The 24,045-nt window shown below is 37.6% G+C and overlaps 1 long non-coding RNA gene across 3 annotated transcripts in view; it reads left to right on the top strand.

The window, feature by feature from the left end:
• Window positions 1-1,285: 1,285 nt before the first annotated feature.
• The window catches only part of LOC129895660 (uncharacterized), a 43,450-nt gene continuing 20,690 nt past the window's right edge, over window positions 1,286-24,045 (top strand). Inside the window, exons 1-3 of one of the 3 annotated variants that reach the window (XR_008767814.1) lie at window positions 1,287-1,608; window positions 11,625-11,671; window positions 12,877-13,240. This is a non-coding gene — a long non-coding RNA (uncharacterized LOC129895660). Of the gene's footprint in view, window positions 1,609-11,624; window positions 11,672-12,876; window positions 13,241-24,045 lie in introns of those variants that run through there. The other 2 variants (XR_008767812.1, XR_008767813.1) reach the window with 2 other exon arrangements.

Here is a 24,045-nt window from a genome sequence, read left to right as displayed (position 1 = left end):
TGACTTGTATTTCAATTCAAGGGCTTTTGAACTTGATCCTTAATCAAGTGGTGTTGATCTCGATTTGTGAATTGATGAACTTGATCTTCACTTGTTCTTGAACTTGATGATCTTGATCTTCAATTGTTATTGAGCTATCTTGATCTTGACTTGTACTTGAATTCAAGAGCTTTAGGGCTTGATTTTAAATTTGCTGGTCTTGATCTTGAGTTGTTCTTGAACTTGATCTTCACTTATTCTTGAACTTGATCTTGACTTGTAGTTCAGTTTAAGGGCTTTTGGGCTTGATCTTAAATCTTGTGGTCTTGATCTTGATTTTTTCTTGAACTGGATCATGACTTGTACTTCAATTCAAGGGCATTTGGGCTTGATCTTGAATCTTGTGGTTATGATCTTGATTTGTGGATTTGATAAAATTGATCTTCATTTGTTCTTGAACTTGATTTTGAATGCTTGAACTTGTAGCTTGTACAAATATCTGCGGCGTTTGATGGACGAGCTCTCTCTAGGTTCTAATTACAATTCTGGTGTGATTTCTGATTATAGAATAGAGGAATTGTGTTAAGAACAAGTTTTCCTTCGGCCATTCAAATTTAAGTGACATGGCATATTGAGCCTTAGCGAAGTGGGCCTGTCATTTTGACAAATGACATGATTCTATTGACTTATTTTTTTGACTAGGCATGAGCTATCACTTGATACGTGGCGTCAAGATAGGTCTCTAGGATGAGATAACATTGGGCTTTAGTGAATTAGGCTCATCCTATGTAGCCTAAATCAATGGACTAGCTCAATAGAATTGAACTTTAATTTAATTCATATTTATTGAATTTAAATAATTAATTCAATTGTATTAATCCATAATATCTATTTGGACTAATATATTCATTAATTTAATTTAATTGAATTATTATATAAATTTATATTTAATAAATTTAAAATAATTACAAATGCCCCTGCTTTGAGTTTTGTCGAAACATTTTATTTTTGGAGACTAGACTTCAAGTATTAATGAAATGATAATTGCATGTCATGTTTCTTAACATGCACCATGAATTCATTTAATACATATACTACTCCAAAATAATAGTAGTAGAAAGTGAAGGTTCACTTCATCTTATTCACGTGACACATGGCCACACTTTCCATTATTCTTATCCTATTAGAATAGGGAAAACCAAGAAGTGATAATTGCATGTCATGTATCTTAACATGCACCATGAATTCATTTAATACATATACCACTCCAAAATAATTGGAATAGAAAGTGAGGGCTCACTTCATCTTATTCATGTGACACATGGCCACACTTTCCATTATTCTTATCCTATTAGAATAGGGAAGAACCAAGAAGTTTGTTTTGTAATCAGGAACGATTCGACTGGAACAAAGAAAAATAAATACGTACCCAATTTCAAACTCTTGTATCTTTTCAAGTCCTAAGAGCATAAGGAGTTAGAGCCATTCTAGGAGGACTCCTACCACCGCCCCTTAGCATCTGGTTAGCATCTATAAATAGATGCTCGTTGTTTATATTTCATTATCAACATTAGCAATTGCAAGCTTCTTTTTGCAGATCCTTTGGAGCTTCCACGAGAAGGCATCAATGTACGGTATATCTATTTGTTAATTTATTTTTTTCGTGTGATTTGCCTTGTTCTTTTCTCTTTTTTGTGTCCCTCTTGTATTTTTTTTGGTAGCTCAACGAAAGTAATATTCATATATTGTGGAGGCTACGCAATGGAGACTTTTATCATAACACAAGAATTTGATTTTGAGGTGTGAAGGGATGGATACGCATTATCACCCTAAGAAAGGTAATTTGAAGTTATTCTTATGGCAAAGAGGAATGGAATTTGAAGTCATTCTTAAGCTGAAAAGGAATGGATACAAATTTCCTCCCTAAGAAAGGTAATTTGAAGGAGTTCTTAAGGTAAAAAGGAATGGATATGCATTCCCGCCCTAAGAATGGTAATTTAAAGGTATTCTTATGGTGATAAGGAATGGATACACACTCCCGCCTTAGGAAAGTTCACGACTTAAAGATTGCAACTTTCAGACTCAATGATTTGCAGGCATGATGGATCTAAAACTTCTATTTGAAGACATCAACTTTGCAAACTTAGAAGTTTTTTCTGAATTTTGCATACTGAGCAGCTTTGAAGAACTGAACTTTGCAATTATGGTGGATTCCAAACTTTAACCTGAAGACGTGGAGGATTTGAAGACTTCAATATATGGACCTGGTCAATTTGAGACTTCAACCTGCAGACTTGAAGAATTTTTAAGACTTTAATTCACATATTTGGAGAATTTAAGGACTTTAGTAATGACCAGCGAGATTATTTTTGTGCTTCTATGTATTTTTACCGATTCACCCAATCCTGTAGCTTCCTTGTAGCATTTATACGGTGTTGGGATGGGTGGCACACTCCCTAAGGTGTTCAGTTAAGTTTTGAGGTAGTTTGGTCACTTGTGAGGCAAGAGTTAACTTGAGTCAACATTTGGATATTTTGATGTCGGATGATGATTCCGTCAGTTTTATTAGCTCTAGAAGGGTCATTTTGGTCTAGAATAAGTGTTGGTTTGGGTTTTGGAGTTTTCTTTTTGAGTTTCTGCGATTAGGCGTTTTAACTTTCAAGTTTTGGCTAAAGTTTCACTTTGGTCAACATTCTTAGAAAGCGGGCTCAGATTGAAATTTTGATAGCGCGGTTAGCTTCGAAATACAAAGTTTGGTCTAGAACAACCTTTGGTTCGATTCTTGAGGTGCTCTGAATGAGTTTTTTGTCATTTGTGTGTTTATGTGTTTTTCTTGATTTAGTGTTGACTTTAGTTAACATTTCGATGAGACGACCTCTGTAGCTAACTTGGTTGATTCCGTTGAGTCCAGAATATTTTCTCCAATAGAGTAGCATCATTTGTTTGGATCGATCGGGTTTCGAACGAATTTCGAGCCCCTATTGGGGAATTTTCTTTCTTGGGATTTTGCTAATGTAGAGCTGCTAGTATAACTCAACTTTGTTCTCTACGATCGCAGGCCCCTGGTCGCGTTCACGGAAGTCAAGCAATTTGATCTCCGCGATCGCGGGCCTCTGGCTTTGTTCGCAGAGTATCACCAGTACCTTCTCTACAATTGTGGGAAGAGATTCGCGTTCGCGGAGGTCAATTGTCCAGTGCTCCACGATCGAGGGCAACCCTCCACGTTCATGGAGGTTCATTTTCTTGGCACCAGTGAACTTTTTAAGCCCGATCCTTCATGCAATTTTTCATTTTGAAAGTTACAAAAACTCTGATATTTAGAGTATCTTTTGACCAATTTTGGAGATTCATTTTGGAGGGTGTTGGAAACTCGCGTGGGTACGTTCTGGGGGCATTGAATCTTCTTTTTATCTTGGTAAATTCCTTTAATTCCTCCTTAATTTTAGTTTTTGATCCATTTTGATTCTCCAAATGGTGGGACTGTTTGGTGTGGATTCTAGCTCGCATTGTGCTTGTTTTTGGAGCATAAATTCCTAAAGATCATTGGGGCCTTGTGACAGATTTTTTTTTGTGATATCATGCACAGGTCCCAAAATTTAACTTTAGACCATTTTGAATTTGTAAATTGCAATATGGGTAGTTGGATTTATTTTGACTTGCTCGTTCCATTCTTGATAGCGTGGCAGCAATCCGAGGCTCTTCGAAAGGAAAAGCACACGAATAGAGGTTCGAGTACAGTATCAGCTTCTAGGTAGGCTATGACTTACCTTTTTAGACTCGACTTAGTTTGTATGTATATATTTGAGTGGTTTGGTGGTTAGGCTGATTTTAGGACTAGGTTATAAGTATGCTTGATCCTTAGTAAGATTTCATGGCTATTTCGGGTTATTTAGCTTAGTGTATTAGCCTTCGAGTCTTAGTTTAGGGTGACTTTTGGCTTGATTTATGATTAGTTCCTTTGAGCGCTCCTAGGAGGTTTGAAACTTAGCTGGTGTGAGTTTTGATTGTTATATTTTGGTTTTGTTCCCTTTGTGATATATGCGGTTTGTTTCCCTTTTAGATTGAACTGTTGGCCTAAGGCCATTAGCTTGGACTGCTATGTTAATTTCTTTGAGCTGTGGAGGGTATTTCACCTAGTTATATGCATGAGCTGGATTGTTTTGGAATATTGATTGGATTGTAGTGGTGCATAAGAACGATCATAACATACTCACATCTAATTTCTTTAAATAAGGAGGCTTTGAGCTATTTTTGAGATATGCTATATTCTTTTATGAATTTTGAACTTTAAGAGAGAGGGATACCAATTTTTGACTAATTTTACCGATTGGAACTTGGTTTTTAGGAAAAGTACCCTTTTCACCTGATTATGCAGATGTTGATGAGCTGTAATGGACCGCAAATTAAATTTTGTGTTTTACTTTTCTGATAAGTTGAGGCGAGGTTTCACAATTGTCTTGGGGGGCCACAGGACAGTCGGTGAGATAACTCCAGAACTTTTTGCATTCATTATTTATTGGCCACATACGCATTGCACTTGTTTGGTGTGAGTTATGGATTGTGTGGTAGTTTTATTGGTAACTAGATTATTGTTTTATACTTATTTGTAGTTTGGACTGCCCCTAAGTGATGACACGTGTAAAGCCCTCATAGGGCCAATGCACCACACCTCCAACTAAGGGATGCAACATTACAGGTGGGGCCCACCCTCCATCCTTCAGTTGCTGCCATGTGGCACTTTCAGTTGATGCCACATGGCACTCTCTCTTGCTGCCATGTGTCACCTTTTTTCCTCCTCATGGGTTCGTAATCTCGTCTTACTTTATGAACCTATGTAATCCTTGCTACATAAGCTTGGTATGAACTTGAGTAGCTTAAGAATGTAAGATTTTCAAGTTGGTAGCTTACGTAAGTAGGTCGAGTCCTGTGACTCATTACTTGGCCTCCAACTTCTTCCGGATTTTTATACCCCTATTTCCAATCTTCTCTATTATGGGGTATCAGATTCTCCTTTTCTTAGAGTTGTTTGGAAGCGTTATAGATTATCCGGCTCACATGGTAACTTCTACGAAGCTTAAGAACCTTTTAAGAAACTTAAGAGCCTTTCAAGAAACTTAAGAAGCTTGAGAGCTTAAGAACCCGTTCCAAGGTATAAAAGTACGGGGTATAACATCCTTCCCCCCTTTAGAACATTCTTCCTCGAATGTTAAACAAACCTTCTTCGAAATCTTACACAAACTATACGAAAAATTCCTTTCTATTGCAATAACACATACTTTCATCACCTTAAGGGTTTCAGAAGTTGGGATTACCTGTAGGCTTAGAGAATAGGTACGGATATTTGTGCTTCATTTCCCTTTTATCTCCCTAGGTCATTTATTCACGACTCTTATTTCGCCATAACACCTTGATGGAAGCTATGTCCTTAATTCACCACTCCCTACTCTGCCGATCCAAGATGGCGATCAGTTGCTTCTCGTAGGATAACTCCTCCGTGACCTGGATATCCTCGACGGAATATACTCAGGATGGATCACCAAAACACTTGCAAAGCATCAATACTTGGAAGACTGGATGTACTGCTTCCGGATCCACTGTAAGTCCAACTCGCAAGCAATCTTGCCTATTGGGCGAAGGGTATGATAAGAGCCAATGCATCTCGGACTAAGGTCCTTTTTCTTACTAGCTCTCATCACTTTCTTTGTGGATGACACTTTTAAAGTGTTTAATTATAACGTGAAACTTTAGAGATCGACGTCGATTATCCTCGTATGACTTCTGTCCATTTAGATCTGCTAATAATCTCTCTGGAATAAGCTTCACCTTCTATACCGCTTATTGAACCACATCTTGGCGTATTAGTCGTGTTTTACTACTATCAAACCAATCAATTGGCGACCTACACTATCCGTCATACTAATTCTCGTATGGGGCTTTTTCGATACTAGAATGATAGTTAATATCGTAAGTACTTTTGACAGGTGGTAGGCAATTATCCAAGCTACCTTTGGAGTCAACCGTATAGGCCTGCAAAATATCGTCTAACGTTTAGCTAGTAAGCTTAGTCTGTCCATCAGTTTGAGGGTAAAATGGTGTACGAAGACCTATTTATCTTCCCTATCTCTTCGTAAACTGATCTTCGATAGTTAACTGTAACTTGGGCTCCTTTGTCTAGGATAATAGCTATGGGAACTCCGTAAGGTCTTACCACCATCTTGACCTATAATTTCACACCATTTCGGTTGAGCAGGTAGTCTGTGATTAGAGGAACATGGGCTGATCTTGTTAATCTGCAGATAACATTCCATATAGAATGATCTGTCCAGGGAGTGCAAAGAGAGTCTTGTAGCCAAGGTCATGTTTGGGAATCTTCGATTTTGTATATTACTTCTTGCCTTCTTTAGATGACATGAACTGGTAACCTTGCCTTTTTGGGCTTTGATTTTTGCCCATCAGAGTCAGCTACCAAGTTGTGCTCAAGTCCCCTCACACAATGACCTGTATAGCCGTTCCGTGGTTTACCTATTATTAACTTGTATTATATTGAAGAATTGTGGCATTCAAATGCTCCATTTATCAGTAATTATCTAATCCTGCTTGCTTTTCTTAAGCCTTTTTATAATTCCCTTAATGTAACTTAAAATACTTTAGGTATATAATCTCGTGTCGTTGCTTCACTGCTAGTTCAGATTCTTCCATCTCATACGATCATAGCAATATTAACGCACCGGATCCCATCGGAATTTTGAAGTTAAATGTGCTTGGGAGAGAGTAGTACTTGGATGGATGACCCCCATGGGAAGTCCTCGTGTCACGTTCCATTGCAATCCTTGAAATAACATGTGAAGGCACTCAACCTAGCCCAAGATATACCTTAGCGTCTTCTTGCTATTATTCATGCTTCGCCTTGCCCTCTCCGCCCCTGTCTTACACTCGATGTCGGGATAGATCGTTGGTTCAACCACGGCTAGGTCTTATTTATCCCTTAGTACTCACCCCATCTCGGTAGTTTGGTCTAACCCATCTTGACATCTCTCTGTAACGTATCCAAAACATCCTAGCTCCTTTTCTCGTGTACTTCTCACTTGACCCTATACTCAATATATACATATCCATAGGTTGCATAACCATTCTGATACAACCTGTATAAGATAAACATAATCTTTTCGTTTCCCGGCCCATCTTGCTTTATATATCGACTTCACACTAGAACTTACTTGCACCAATGCTATTTTGTCCTGCTCTTTTATTTTCTTCCTTTACGTACTCTTTGGTCTCTTCATTTCCTATCGTAAGAGATTTCTATTATTTTCCTTCCTACTTGTATGTCACCATATCAACGGCCAATGATGTTGTTACCATATCTTAATCTTTACTCAAACATAACCTTACTACCCTTTACACGGTCCTTAGTTTGCTCAGTCCTACTCTCTTATCGTATTCACCCCTTGTGGTAGGCACCCATCCTTTAGGGTTCTACCAATGATTCTTCGCACAATCTCAGATACCGCAGCTCCTATCTGTTTATTATTGGCCTCGAGCTTCTACTAACTTGTGCCAGTATGGGATCTCGCTTGAAATTTAAGCATTTCTATCAATATGTGATAGTGTTAGTTGATTTCATCTCACGCGTGTATTTCTCTCATCCACTTCCCCCCTTTAGGGCATCCCATTTCATCCTCTATTTATTTTTAACTTTTCATACGCATATGATTATGTTCCAACATATTTGACATATTGCACCATGTCTACACCTTCTGTTAACTCATCTATACTTTAGTTTGCCCCTGTAAGAAACCTTAATACAACCATAATTCTCGATAAATAGTACACAATCTAGTCCAAGTACTGGTACTCGAGTCATATAACTAATGTAGTAGCTTAGTCGAAGCCGCATTTCCTTCATCCCAATCAGTACGTCACTAGTGCTTATAATGGTGTCCGGTTATCCATTCGGGGGCACTTATACTCTGATGACACGTGTTTCTAGCTTTGCTATAACACTATCTTCATCCCACTGAATACCAAATATTCCTCTTCATGGACTCGCAATGCATCAATGGTCTTGTAGATCTACCTCCCTCATCCTTGAGGGGTCTTACTATTTTCCACAGTGGAGGTACATATACACAATACCCCTTTCTGCCTCATGCGCTTTCATCCTTATCGTGTACTCGATGATGACTCCTAATCTTACTCACAATCACATTCTTTAGTTAGTTCGTTACTAGGCCCTACGTACTTCCATGATGATCCTTATTATATTCACACTATATTCTGCTCATGGTCAATCCCGGAGGGTAATATTTATTAACCTTTATTCACGATCCTTACTCTGGACTAATTCCACCTGGTGGAGCAAGCGTACTTAACCCCCTTATCCTTCCTCATCATTCTCATTATTAATACCTCACAGACAGTCATAAGACGTTCATATCCATCACCATTCTTCTCACCATATCAGTATCGACCTTCTAATTACCACCCATACTGCAATTTACTTATTTCCCAAAGTCAGTTGTACTCCTAGTTTAGTCGGATCTTATCGTTACTGTGGATACAATCTCTCAAGATATACTACAACCTTATATCTCATTCTCTTTTTATTTCAAAAAACAATCGACAGAGTTTCCTCTTATTCCTTACTATCCCAAACCTGCACGCAAGAAATACCAACAATGTCTCCCAGGGCCAACATATATATATATATATATTCATATAACCACAACAAGGGCGCCCAATATCAACAATAGTATAAAATAATAGACTTACCTCATATGTCCAACTCGAACTGCACCCGTTACACTTTCCTGTCTACTTTTCCCTTCAATCTTCGACTTTATATTTCAATCATATTTCAATCTTCTTACCTTATCCAGCATGCCTCCTTTACACCATTACTTACCTATATACTGGGTAGCTTCCAATATCATCTGTCATTTTCTTCTGTCGATGACGTTCTTTATCTGAAACCAAAGGTTAGAAAAAGGAATTTCAGGTCCTATGGCTAGGCTCTATTGCACGATCTTAGATATGAAGGAAAGGTGACATCCTAAATGCCTTAAGCCTTCTCTTTATAGATGTTGCGCATAATACACCGATAAATAAGACTCTCCTAGACATGGTCTGTAGACATTCCGAGGAAGGACCGCTCTGATACTACTTCTGTTATGACCCAACTCCGTAGGCCATGACTGGGGTCCGACCTGGACCCCCGTATACATAAATCTCAACAATAAGAACTATACACAAGAATCCAGAGGGTGATAGCAAATTCATTTGCATATATTCTCTTTCATTTGCACCAGGTCATGCAAGGGCTGACAAGGCGTCCTTAACATAATAACATTTATAATATGCCATATAGGCACAACTGAATAAAACTCATAAACAACCCACCTACATATGTCTACAGGCCTCTAAGAATATTAACAGTGACATATGGCGGGATAGGGCCCCCGTCATACCCCTGAATAAACAACTATATACATTATACGATCAGCACCAAAAGCTAGGCTCCGAAATAGTCGAGAACTTCCGACATAGCTGAGTGGGAGTCCTAAGCTAGCGGATCTCCAAAGTAGGTACCTGTACCTGTGGGCATGAAACGCATCCCTCCCGAAGAAAGAAAGATCAGTACGATATATATAATGAGTATGTAAAACATAACACATTATAACTGAGACCATAACTGAAACAAGGATGTAGAGGACAAGTGTAATAATTAACAAATTAATGTACCTACACCTTAGGACACGTAGTCATATACATCATCATACGTTGTGCCCGGCTCGTTAAGGAACTTGGTATAATAACTATTTCATTATATTACCATATCACCATATTATCATCCCTTCTCATCATGTATATTATTTCATCAGGTCATCATATACGTTATCATATCATCATATACGGCATAATCTTATCGTATATGTCATCATAGTACATCTGGTTCACTATGGGGCTCGGGGTCACAAGTGTATCCTTATATTTTCATATGCATGCCTATGTAAGTATCCGACCCTTTAGTGAGGGACTCGGTGAAAGAGAAGTGTACATAACGTACCGCACCCGGGCCCTTTATGGGACTCGGTGCCATTATCATATAGTAAAATATATCGAGGAACATTTGGCCCGACCCATAACTTAAAAAAATGCCGAGGAACATACGGCTCGATCCACATTTTCATAATATCATCATATATATATATATATATATCTGTTACACCTCATCCTTTTAAACTCAGAATGTTTCATAAGTTCCTTGGACATTACCATATGAACCGGATATGCTACGACACTATCAAATGACTCCAACAAAGGGAGGATATGATACCCCGTAGTAGAGAAGGTTGGAAGGGGAATCATATAAGAATCCGGAAGGAATAGGAGGCCAAGTAACGAGTCGTAGGACTCGACTTATCTACGTAAGCTACTAATTTAGAAATCTTACATACGTGAGTTACTTGATTACATACCAAACTTATGTAGCACATATTACATAGGCTCTTAAAATAAGACGAGATTACGAACCTACGAGAGGGAGCAAAAACTAGTTTCCAAACTTACGAAAGTGAAGCAAGCAGGTGACAAGCAGGCAGGTGACTCACCTACTTGGGATGGACCCCATGCTGCCACGTGGCAGTTTTGTGTTGGAAGCTTGGACGAGGTGTCACCCTAGGAGGCTGCCACGTGTCACCCTAGGGGGCTGCCACATGTGACCTCCTAAGGAGTTGTATATATACATGTTGGATGACTCTTTAACTCATTTTCCATCCATAAACATCAGCCAAATGAGAGGAAAAACGTGAAGAACCAAAAGGAACAAGGCAGCAACATTTTTGAAGAATTAAAGCTCGAAAAAGGGTGATGAAGTGTAGAGGAGGTACTGCCCAAATTTGGTTTTGGAAATCCTACACGGACAGCTGACGTAAATCCTGTTTCCCTCCATTACCCCTTCGAAATGAAGCGACAAGGTAAAACAGTAAGCTGTCCAGATTTCACATTTTGGATAGTTTTGGCGAGTTTGACAAGTTTAATGTAAGGTAAGGTTTCTTCTTTAAATTTGAGCTTTATGTGTTCTGATGGAGCATGTTACACGCCCTATTGGTGGCTGGAAATATGAAAATGGCTTAGAAATACTTGGCGTTCGGAATAAACTAATTTGTAGTCGTTATAGTTGAATTGTTGTCGAAACAAAGTGTTGTTCTTGTGAGTTGCTCTGCAGGGGTGTGGCTTGTTGTTGCAGGGCCTAAATATGTCCTAATGTGGGTTAGGGTGCTTCTGGTAGAAGCCATAGGACCCCTCGTTATGTATAATTAAAGGCGTCACAAAATAAAGGCTAGACGCCCTATTTTGATATTGTATTTTTGAATAAGTCATTTGGAGTTTATGTTGTATATTGTTGGTATGAATTGCTGCAGGTTGTTGTTGTTGGTTGGATGTAGGTCTTAGTGACCTAATTGGAAATTTGGATGGGGCACATTATAGGGGAGGTGCTGCCCAATTTTCATTAATGCCTTAACAAACTAAAGGACTAGTCGAGGAAACGACTAAGGAAATAGATTCCATTAACATTAAGGCGTAGTCCAAGATGCTGGAAATTTAAGAGTAGTTGATATTTGTATTACTTTCATATTGAATAGGTTCGGAAGACGACGAGACGAGCAGGATAAAGGGTAACTCCCAAAAGGTATGTAAAGCTTTCTCTTGGCATGTTTTGGTATAAGTTCGTACAGCTATCTTTCTTTCCTTTTGGCAAGTTTTATCCTTAAGTGAAGTGTGTGTGGAATGTGGGGATAATTCCATTCCCAAAACTCCAAGTATGCCTCATAACCCATATCCACTGTTTAGTATTGGAATTTCTGCAAGAATTGAGTATTGCCTAGTAAGGCTTCTATGTGTTAAACACTAGTATGTGGAAAACTATTTCTCATTTATGTTGATACGTATTTGGTATGAAAGTGAGATTATGATGCCATAATGATTCACCGAGCCCCATGATGGGCCGGGTATAAAATATGTGTATGCAGATCCCATAAAGGAAAGTACAGACCATATATAGTTTATTCTCTTTCTTCTTCTGGCATGTCTTAGTTGTAGGTTAAACATGATATGAGTTCCGGGGTAACTCCATTCTTAGCATCTCTTATTTATGTCTGAATATCGAACTTTTATAATAATCGAACTATTTCCCTAGAAACTTTTATATGTTAAAAAGATAACAAATGTACAGGCTCCAAGTCTAACAGACTATATGTTAACAAATGTTTCTGGTTCCATAAGCGATTTGATTTTACTTTAGTAAATGTCTAGGAGCCCCGAGATTATAATTGAGACAGCCCATAATGGCATTTAGAGGACACTCGAGATGACTACACCGTTACTCGGGTTCTCAAATAAAAGCTTAACTTTCTTATTCTGTCGAGTCTCTGATAACGATTTAAATTGCATATAGTTACTCACTACTCTACTCGTGTATACCGTAACACTTCTTTCCTTGAGTCCCGGGCCAGGATATGTTCTCGTGCACAGTTCACTGCATTATTCACTGAGTCCCTCAATAGAGGGCCAGGATACATGTATAAATATATGATGATGTGTTGTAATAAGGTGGTGAGGGCACTGGGGCCATGATGGTTTTACAGAGATGATTTTACAGAGATGATTTTACAGAGATGATTCACCGGACCCCCGAAAGGGCCGGCTATATGATATGACTCGAACATGCATATTTTTGTAATTCATAAAGTACAGGTACAGGTTTCTGAATTGATATCTTATCCCCTGATTCTCTATCTCAGATTTGTTTCCAGTTGTATTATATTATGTTTTACATACTCAGTACACATATCGTACTAACCCCTTTTCTCGGGGGGGCTGCGTTCATGCCCGTAGGTACAAATACAGATTTTGGGAGTCCGTCAACTTAGGATTCCATGTAGATCAGTTGAAAGAGGCTCCATTATATCGGGGCCTAGTTTTTGATACTGTCCACTGATATATAAAAATTGTTTTGTCCATTCAGGGGTACAGCGGGGGCCCTGTCCCGCCATATGTTGTCATTATTATGTTTAGAGGTCTGCAGACATGTATATGTGGGTTGTGTATGTCAGTTTGATTCAGCTGGGTCTACATGATATATGATGTATATTACTATATTATGGCAGCCTTATCGGCTTGCGTGCCCTGTCATGTTGTGATACAAACAAAAAGGGCTACAGTTTATGAAAATGTTATCGCCCAGTGGGGATCTGTTACATGATATTGTCTTATTTACGATTCAATGTGACCTCAGCTAATAAATATGTGTATGGGGAGGGGTCCAGGTCAGACCTCAGTCACGGTCTATGGGGTTGGGTCGTGACAATATCCAGCCCAGGACTCGGTGAATAACTTCATCACATACGGCACTATCATATGCTTCAACTTCATCGTATATGGCATTTCATCATCGTATACTTTATACATACATATATATAGCCGGCCTGGGACTCGGTGAAGGAGTAATAAATTTGCGCACGATAACATTCCTGGCCCATTATGGGACTCAGTGAAAGAAGGGTTACCATATGCACGAGTAGAGTAGTGAGAAACTATATGCAACTAGGTCATCTCCTGAGATTCAATGAAATAGTCAAGTGAACCGTCACTTAATGACCAGGAAGTAATTCTTTGAGGTACCCTTTAGATGTTATTAGGGATTTCATCAATTAGGGCCTCAGGAACCAAAGGCGGTTACCAAGATAATGCCACACAGTTTATGCAATCAAAGACATAATTTATGAAATCAGACACATAGCTTATGCAATCAAAGAAACAACTTATGCAATTAGAGACATTTATCCTCTCAGAGCCTTTCAGAATAGAAGCTTATATTTCCATTTACTATTCCACATATAGGTGGCTCGAGAGTAGTAATCTAACTACTTTAGGACCATCAGTATTCAGAGGTGACTACGAGTCACGAATTATGTACGGAACCTCTAAATGGAATTATCTCTAAACTCATATTAGACATCATTTCCCTTAACTTACGCCCCTTTGAAAGAGAGAAATAGGCAAGCCTTATATGTACTACTTATCATCCTACAGCAGACATGAAAGGTGAGGAATCTACTTATTGCAGGAGTTCTCACATCCAAAAGTAAACAAGGGTCTTGACTCCTACTCAACGCTTTATGAATGGAATGACTCCCAAATTTCATATATATTTATTAATCCAGCTTGCCTCGTTACCTCCTTATGCAATTTTTCCAATTACAACCTTATTTAAGACATGTAATATACCTTATAACATCATCATAAACTCCAATTTTAAAAGTAAAACCTTACCTTGCCCGAAACTCGCCAAACTCGCCAAAACTTGTCTCGGAAGTTTCTTTAGCGTGACTAAAACTTTGTGGCTGGTTGCTAACATTTTGGTACTGCTCTAAACCATAAATTTAAATAAATAACATATTCATAACATCCTGGTATATTCTAGATAATTAATTAACGAAATGAAATTGGAGAACTTACCTTTTTTTTCTCCCAAAATCCGTAGCTCTCTTCTCTCTAGCTTAAGGTTTCTCTTCTCTTTTTTTTCTAGAAATTTCCTTGGATAAGAATGACTTCTTTTGGATAAAGAAGACCATAAATCATATATATATATATAGGCCACCTTAGGGGGTGACACATGTCAACCCCTAAGTGGTGACACGTGTCAAGCCCTCATAGGGCCAACACACCACACTTCCATCCAAGGGCTGCCACATGGCAGGTGGGGCCCACCCCCATGCTTCATCTTCCATGTGGAACTTCCATCTATTGGCATATGGCACTCTCTCTTGCTTCCTTGTTTCATCTTCTTTTCCTCCTCGTGGGTTCGTAATCTCATCTTACTTTACGAACCTATGTAATCCTTGCTACGTAAGCTTAGTATGAACTTGAGTAGCTTAAGAATGTAAGATTTTCCAGTTGTAGATTACATAAGTAGGTCGAGTCCTGTGACTCATTACTTAGCCTCCAAGTTCTTCCGGATTCTTATACCCCTATTTCCAATCTTCTTTATTATGGGGCATCACATTCTCCTTTCCTTAGAGTTGTTTTGTAGCGTTATAGATTATACGACTCACATGGTAACTTCTAAGAAGCTTAATAACCTTTCAAGAAACTTAAGAGCCTTTAAAGAAACTTAAGAAGCTTGATAGCTTAAGAACCTATTCCAAGGTACAAAAGTACGGGGTATAACATCGATGATATTTTAGTCTACTCCAAAGTAGGGAGCAGATGAGAAATATCTAAGGATTGTACTCCAGACCTTATAGGATTAGCAGTTGTATGCCAAATTCACCAAGTGTGAGTTTTGTCTTGACTCTGTGATATTCTTGGGGCATGTGGGGTCACAGGATGAGATTATGGTGGATCCGACAAAGATTGTCGCAGTTCGCGATTGGACTAGGCCTACTTCTCCCACTAAGGCCGGAGCTTTGTCATCTTAGCAGGTTGCTACAAGCGGTTTTTGGAGGGGATTTCTTCAATAGGGGCACCCTTGACTAACTCAAAATAATGTTCCCTTCCAGTGGTCTAATAAGAGTAAGGCGAGCTTTTTGAGGCTCAAGGCCTTGTTGACTTCAACGCCAATTTTGACTCTTCTATTTGAGGGCCATAGATTTACAGTTTTTTATGATGCTTTGGGTGTTGAAATGAGTGGTATTTTTATTTAGAATGGTAGGGTTATTACTTATGCTTCCAAGTAGCTAAATCTTCACAAGAAGAAATTTCCCACAAATGACTTGGAGTTGGCGGTGGTAGTCTTCATGTTGAAGATTTGGCAGTACTATTTATATGGAGTTCATTGCGAGGTGTTAACTGACCATCATAGTCTTCAATATATATTCAACAAGAGGCATCTTAATTTGAGGCAACACAGGTGGTTGGAGTTGCTGAAGGACTACGACCTCTCAATTCTTTATCAGAGTAACTTTATGGAAAGCCAAAGCAAGACAACTTTTATAGACTCTTTTAGACATAACTGACTCACCTGTGGGAGTATAAACAGAAAAAAGGCTCTAATAATGTTTTGAGGCTAACATCAAATATCATGGCCACACTAGGAGTAACAAAAGACAAATTTTCAACCGAATCAAGTAAGGTATAAATATCATAGTGAAAGACCCATAACATACCAATAACAACGTCGGGAGTCTTCTTCACCTTTTGTCTTCCATAAAGAGCATAAAACCGATTAATGAGTTGACCACCCTTTGGTTGCACTTGAGTACCATGAGAAAATTGGCCTCGAGGGCAACCATCTTTGACCTTAAATTCCTTAGCATGATTACCCGTCTTACCACATCGATAGCACACATTCAAAATCGCTAAACACTCACCCTTGTGGTTCTTGCCACAGTTCTTGCTTGCAGGGGTAAATTGGCTAATAGGAGCACCTCCTTGAGTCTTAGGGTTGGGCACCCTATCCTTGTCAAACCTTGGCGTAGTGGCATTTGAAGAACCTTATCCGGAATACTTTTGTTGAAAATGATAACGCCCACCACTTTTGAACTTAACATGAGAGGAATCACCACCATCGGTCCTTGCCCTCTTGGACTCCCTAGCACTTCTTTACTTAAGATTTTCACCATCTATTTTCTCCATATAAGCCATAAGTCTAGAGATGTCCATTTTCCGAATCAACATGGTCATCTTACATTCTTTAAAAACCACATCCGACACATCTGACATGAACTTGTTCATATGAGTTGTTGAGTCGGCAACCATGAATGGAGCATATTTTGACAATTGAGTAAAATTGAGGGCATATTACCTCATAGTCTACCACCTTTCTTAAGTTTGAGGAACTTTTGTACCTTGTCTTCCCTTAACTCCAATGGGAAGAAGCAATCAAGAAACACTCTTTTGAACTCCTCCAAAGTGACGGGATCCGCCTCTCTAAGACTCTTGCTTTTCCATTGATCAAACCAAAATTTGATCAACACCCTTCAATTGATACATAGTAAACTGTGCCCTTTCAACCGGGCTAACCCCCATAATATCCACAGTCTTGTCAATGCTATCAATGAACTCTTATGGATCCTCTTCTACCTTGGAACCCCAAAACTCCAGAGGATTCATCCTCATGAAATCATGAACTCTTGGTGCCGCATTACCCATATGTGGGTTCATAAGAACAACCACTTCATGGTTATCTTGGGACGTAACGGCTTGAGCAAGTACTTAAAAGGCCACTCGAAACTCGGCATTGGATACTTGGTCATTCAAGGGATCATTCAGAGCTTGTTGCCCCTATTCAAACACATTCCTTCTAGCAAGAAATTTTGATGGAGGCATTTTCTGAAAATCGCAAAGAACAAGAGTTAGGGAGAAAGACTTAGAGTACCACTCTACTCATGACATAGATTATGAAAGAAGTGAGATTTTCCTAAAACTTTTCATAGCCTCGTATTCATGGATGTGGCCCACTTTACACCAATGAACAAGACTCTACTTAACGCGATATGTTACATTCCCTAGGACAATCCTAAACCTTGTGCTCTCATACTAATAAGATTTTAATTAGGTATAAATCCAATTGAAATCAACTGCATAATTTAAACAACACAAAAGTTAGATAGATGAGAAAGAGGGGATGAGAAAGGAAGAAAAAAAGGTTGATTGAATAATTAACCAAGGAAGAAGAGATTTGAATTCAATTAAAAAGAGAAACTCACTTAAAATCCACAAATGAGTGACTCAATATAAAATCAAGGGCAAAGTTTCTTCAATCAACAATGTGAATCAACCCATCAAACTAAGCTACACTAAGCTAGACTAACCTAAAGGGATTCCACCCTTAAACTACACTCTTTTTAAGAGTTTCTTCATTCAACATCAAAAATCTCCCTTCCAAATTAAAAAGACTATAATTTATACTAAGAAATAAATAAGATACTTTCTTTTACAATTTTACCCTTATGAGATAAGGGCCTTGTTTGATTGCCTTCTTTTGTGTATTCTTGAATTTATGAGATGGCCATTTGCATACATGGCTTGTTTCTTCATTCTCTTCACTTTGAACTTTCCACACATTGTATGTCATTAATTGGTGTCCATCAAGATCCTCTAAAGGTTTCATTTGATCTACTCTATCCATGCCATTATCATCCTTCACTTCTTGAAAAGGATTCATTCTCGAATCCAAACCTTGCAAAACCATGAAAAGGATAAACAACAAATATATCACCATAGCATGAGGGTTAGTAAAATGGTTATCACAAAAAGCATTAAACCAAGGAGACTCAAATTGGATATTCCTCAAAATCCCAAACGTTCACCAGGGTCAAAATAATAGAAGGTCCACATGATCATGTCATACAAATAAGTGTAAAACTCAATGAACCCCCAACCCACATAAAATGCACATCCAAGACAAGTATGATACTCATCATATGCAAGAGATAGTAGAGAAAGGTGCCACACACGTTGGGGGAATCTAAGGTGTTCCTATATGCATGATCACACTAGGTTCAATGATCCTAGCACTCATTACATCACAAGATGGAACACACAAAGACAACATGTTGAATTTAGGATAAACCTCACTTTTTCTTAACAAACAACTCCTACCCTCATAAGATGCACAATAATTTAGATCATGAATAGAATCATATGGAAAGAGGTAGTAAAGAAAGGGGGTTAGAAAACTACCCTTTCCCATACATAATACTGGCTCCTCAAGTAGATTGTAAGCCCTCAAGGACTTTTCATCATATGAAAAGGTGCCAATAAATTCATCCAAATAGTGTTTGTCATCTTGACCAAGCATCACTATACAAGTACCACCATCAACACATTACCCGGGTCAAATGGAAATAAAATCCATGAGCATAGGTCAAGTACACCCCTATATGCCAAGTGGTCACTCTTACCTTCCAACAACATACTCCATTCAAAAGCTTGAGCATAATCATATGAAAATAAATAGTAAAGAAAGGTTTCACTTAAATGAACTTCAATCAAAGTGTTCCCAAGTTTAGACTCCACTTTATATACAAAAGCATTAAGATTCGCATAAAGGATTGGAACACACAAGAAAGAAGTAGCAATTGACATATAATCATCACCTTTCTTTTTAACACTAACCTCTCCAATAAACATAATATCATCTTCAAAGAAGGAGATTTTTGCCTTTGGAAACTGTGTTATCATACCAAAATGGATTTTCAAACAATTGGTAGCCTTCAAGAGTGGTTACACTTCCTACATGATAAGCCATTGCATTATGCACACTCTCAAGAGTCATGTCATCATCAAAAAAAATATTATCCCTAAACAAATATCTCACCGCAAGATTCTAATAAGAAAAATAAGAAATGGTATTAAGGTCTAAGGATTCATTCAAAGCCTAAGTGCCAACACTAGGTGGATACAAATTGATCTTACAAGAAGAATCAACTTGGTCATCAAAAGGATCAATTAGCATAGGATCACTTTTATCACATGACAATGTATCCTTATTCAAGCAACAAGTGCCAACACTAGGTGGACACAAATCGACCTTACTAGAAGAGTCAATCCGGTCATCTATAGGATCAACTAGTGTTTTCTCACTCACAACAATGATATTATCATCACACAACAAGGTTCTATCAAGAATATAACAAGGTAAAGACTCACTATGCTCACATATAGACAAGCTATCATTTACACTCAATTTCCTACTAGCCACAAAATGATGTTCTAAGTTTAAGGAAGTGTAAGAGTTAGAATTATTACCTTTTATCTCATAGAAAGAAGTGTCTTCACCTTGGTTATCAATATTAGAGCACATTTTATCCTTTTGGAAGCTTTCATGGACTCCATGATTCTTCACATTTTGAGGTTCTTCACTAGGCTTGCTTCCAAGGATACCTACAAAATTATTAAAGCAACAAGAGAAATATAAGTTACATGAATTAGGATAAAGTTGTGACAACCCTCTCACATCACTCGACACAACCTCTCTTTTTTCCACTCTAGAGTTGTCACTTTTCATACCTTTACTCCTCTCAATCTTTTGTCTCTCAATTTTATAGGAGTTCGGACAAGTTCCAAGGATTCCTTGTGAAGGGTTAAAAGATCTTTTTAAGTATGGCTTCCACTTTGATGCACAGGTAGTGGTTTTTTTGACTTCCATGCGCAACTCCTTTGGTTTATCTTCACAAGAAGTAGCTTGCTTTGTTTCCAAAAGCAACTCCTTAGGCCCTTCATGATGAGTAGCTTGTCTTTGTTGTACCATAGACTTGACCTTTTCAAACATCCTCAAGCAGTCATCAAAATCTTCCCTCAATGTGGTAAAGGATTTTCTTAACTCAACTACATCATGGCTTAGTATTCCTCCCACTATACCTCTAACCTCATCACCGTATGGGGAACAAGAAACATCGAAACTAGGATAAGAAGAATAAGTTATTAAATTCAAAGAAGTAGGGAATGTACCTCTTTTATGATCCACACGACGACATTGAAATTATCCCACCCATACATCTGTGCCTTCTTTCTTAGGATAGGGAGTAGCACAAGACAAGGTTGGGAATTCAACCTCACAACTTCCATTTCTATTTCGATTATGCTCAAAGGTTTCAAAAGACCTATAGGAGAAAATATTATATCTCATATCTCCATTATAACCATGGTGTGAAGTTCGAGAACATTCATCTTCAAAATGGTATACATAACAAGGTCCTTCAACCCTTCAACATCATCACAACAGCCATAAGTTCCATTCATCTCATAATCATCTCTAGAGTAGTAGCTCTCACCACCATGTTGTTCATTATCCTATGGACCATCATAAAACTCATAGGACTCACCATCATATTCATGATCCCCATTACAATGATCATAAGGACCATCATAGCCCTCACAAGACTCATTTTCACTATGCTTGTAGCCCGCATTGGTATAAGCGTATTCACTAATGTCCCCTCCAAAATATTCGGAAGTTATGGATGAAATTATTCCTTGTAATCAACTTGTGCCAACTCACAAAACTTATCAAGCAAGGTTAGTGGCAAAAGTCCTCACGCCTCTCATATTTAAACTCATCTTCATAGAGTATCTTCCCAAATTTGATATAGAACTACCTTTGACCAATCAATTCACAAGATCACTAATTCCTCGTGGTGAAGTGGATTTTTGTGACTACTAAAAGAAAGATGACTCAAAGGAAGCTTAAGAACTTGAATTAAGAGAAGAAAAGTAGAAGAAAAGAGGAACAAAAATAAATCGGACTAAAAATCAAAAAAACTAAATAACAAAAGTAGAAGAAATTGCTTGTTGTTAATTTGAAGAAACAAAGAGATGATTTTATATTTAGAAACTAGTTAACAAGTAATTAAAGTTGTTAATTAGTTGTTAAATAGTTGAGAAATAGAAGAAAAATGAGTGTAGAAGAAGAAAAAAGTGAATTTGGACACTTTGAAAAATTTAGAAGCCTCACAGAAGTTAATCACTTGAAAGAGTTTGATTGATATGATGATAAAAACTAGTTAACAAGTAGTTAAAGATGTTAATTAATTGTTAAATAGTTGAGAAATCGAAGGAAAAAAAGGGAAATAATCACGAAGTTTGGACACTTAGATAAACTACTAGGTCCAAAAAACTCCTCGTACTAAGAATATTTTTGGCCTCTTAAGACAAAAATCAGCACATGGAGGGTCTCTAAAGTTGGGCTCCAGGTGCCATGTAGCACGTTTGGAGAGCTCGCTGACATGTTTTGTGTTGGTGCTGACTTGGCGCTCGCATGGCCGCAGCATTGGCAAGCCTTTACTTACGTGGTGGTCTATGTGGAAATTAATTTCTAATTAATTTTTAAAAAAAATCAATTTTTTTTTGAATTTTGAATTTCTTTTTTAAAAAAATTCCACTAGATGACCAACAAACTATTCGACCAACTTTGACTTGAGAGAATTGGATCAAATGTAACTTTTGGTCTTTTCTTCATCAAGAACATATGAAGCTTTTCAAGATCACCAAGAACACACAATAATTTCCAACTACTTAAAATCAACTCGAAATATGCTCAAAAATTAGGATTAGCTTGCCCTTGACGAAGGGAACAAACCCCAATTAATAGTAACCTCCAATTCCTTCTCAATCAAAAGACTCACCTTCAAGATTTAGAAAGTTTCAAAAGTTCAAAACTCTTGAATGACAACTTCACTTCTACAACTCCAAATTGAATGAAATTTGAAATCTAGAATCAAAAAAACCAGGGAACAAGAATCTAGTGTCAAAAATACCAAATCAAGACAATAATTTTCAAAATTTTTTTGGATGAATTTTTGAATTATTTTTGAAAAGATAAAAAATATAAAGACTTAGATTTGTGAAAACAAACCTAAAACTAGGCTCTTGATACCAAAATGATAAGATTCCAATTAGGGATAAAGCCAATTGAAATCAAATGTGGAATTTAAAAAAAACAAAAGATAGACGAGAAAGAGGGGATGAGAAGGAAAGAAAGAAAGACTAATTGAAAAATTAACCAATGAAGAAGAGATTTGAATTCAATTACAAAGACAAACTCGCTTAAAATCTCAAAATGAGTGACTCAATACGAAATCAAGGGCAAAGAGTCTTCAATCAACAATGTACATCAACCCATCAAACTAAGCTACACTAACCTAAAGGGGTTCCACCCTTGAACTTTACTTTTTTAAGAGTTTCTTCATTCAACATCAAAAATCTCCCTTCCATATTAAAAAGACTACTATTTATACAAAAAATAAATAAGACACTTACTTTTACAATTTTACCCTTAATGAGATAAGGGACTGGTTTGTTGACTTCTTTTGTGAATTCTTGAATTTAAGGGATGGCCATTTGCACACATGACCTATTTCTTCTTTATCTTCACTTTGATGAACTTTCCATCTATTGTATGGATTTATTTGTTGTCCATCAAGCTCCTCTGAAGTTTTCTTTGATCTATGCTATCCATTTCGTTATCATCCTCCCCGTCTTGAAAAGGATAAAACCTAGGGTCTAGATGTGACATGGCGATCGAGATTACGAGGGATCCCAACCAAGCCATCTTAGCATACATCACATACATAAGGTAAAGAAACATGATAAAGAATGCGGAAGAAACATAGCACAAGTATAAGTCTTAGAAGTATAAATACTCAATCAACATCCAAAAGAGACTACATCAAATACGTCTAATCATGCCTCTAGTTTAGAATTTGATGGACGCTAGGGACAAGCTCCTACCTCACCCGAAACAAAAGGAGAATTCATAGTAAACAACATGAAAGAAAAGTCATGTCCTCAATGAATAAGGACTCACCAACTTCTTTGATAACTAAAGCAACTCTAGCCACTAATAGGATTGTCAACGTCCACCCCTACATTATGAGATAATTTAAGCAAAATATGTGTTAGTATAAAGAAGATACTAAGTATATGAGATATGCATGAACAAGTAAAGGAATGTGAGAAATATTTTATAGGATGCATGACCAACATAATGAACATGAGCAAAGCTTAAAAGCATTTAAAAGAAATATATGGAAACTTATGGTCAATGCATCATAAAACTTCATAGTAATTCTCATAGCTTACCATTCAATTGGTGTAGAATAAGACCTTTAAACAACATCTTAAGACCATTGAGCTATAATATGGAATCCGATGTAACTCCTACATCAAGAAGAGAGAGGCTACTTTTCCAAGGTAGACTCCATGAGAAACAACTTTAACTTTGTGAACTATATGTGTATCCACTAGCTAGGCCATGTAGGAAATACTATGTGGGCAATGTAGTTTGGGAATTTAGATTGATACTAAAATTCCTTTGGGTAACTAACTGCGTTACCAGACTGAACCCCACCTATAAGTCCTCTCGATTCTTAGTCAATATCCCAACGAAATTCATTAAAACATGATCATAAATATTATAAGGAAAGATAGTAACTACCTATCAGTCCATCTTTATAAAATATATTAAGAATAGCTCATTAACTTTAGTGATTCATAGGAATCGATAACTTCGGTGACAATTATCCTTATCACCATTTTTAAATATGATTGTATAAAAATTGT

Source organism: Solanum dulcamara, chromosome 7 (genome assembly GCF_947179165.1).
Source record: "Solanum dulcamara chromosome 7, daSolDulc1.2, whole genome shotgun sequence".
Lineage (NCBI taxonomy): Eukaryota > Viridiplantae > Streptophyta > Magnoliopsida > Solanales > Solanaceae > Solanum > Solanum dulcamara.
This window is presented reverse-complemented; position numbering and strand designations above follow the sequence as displayed.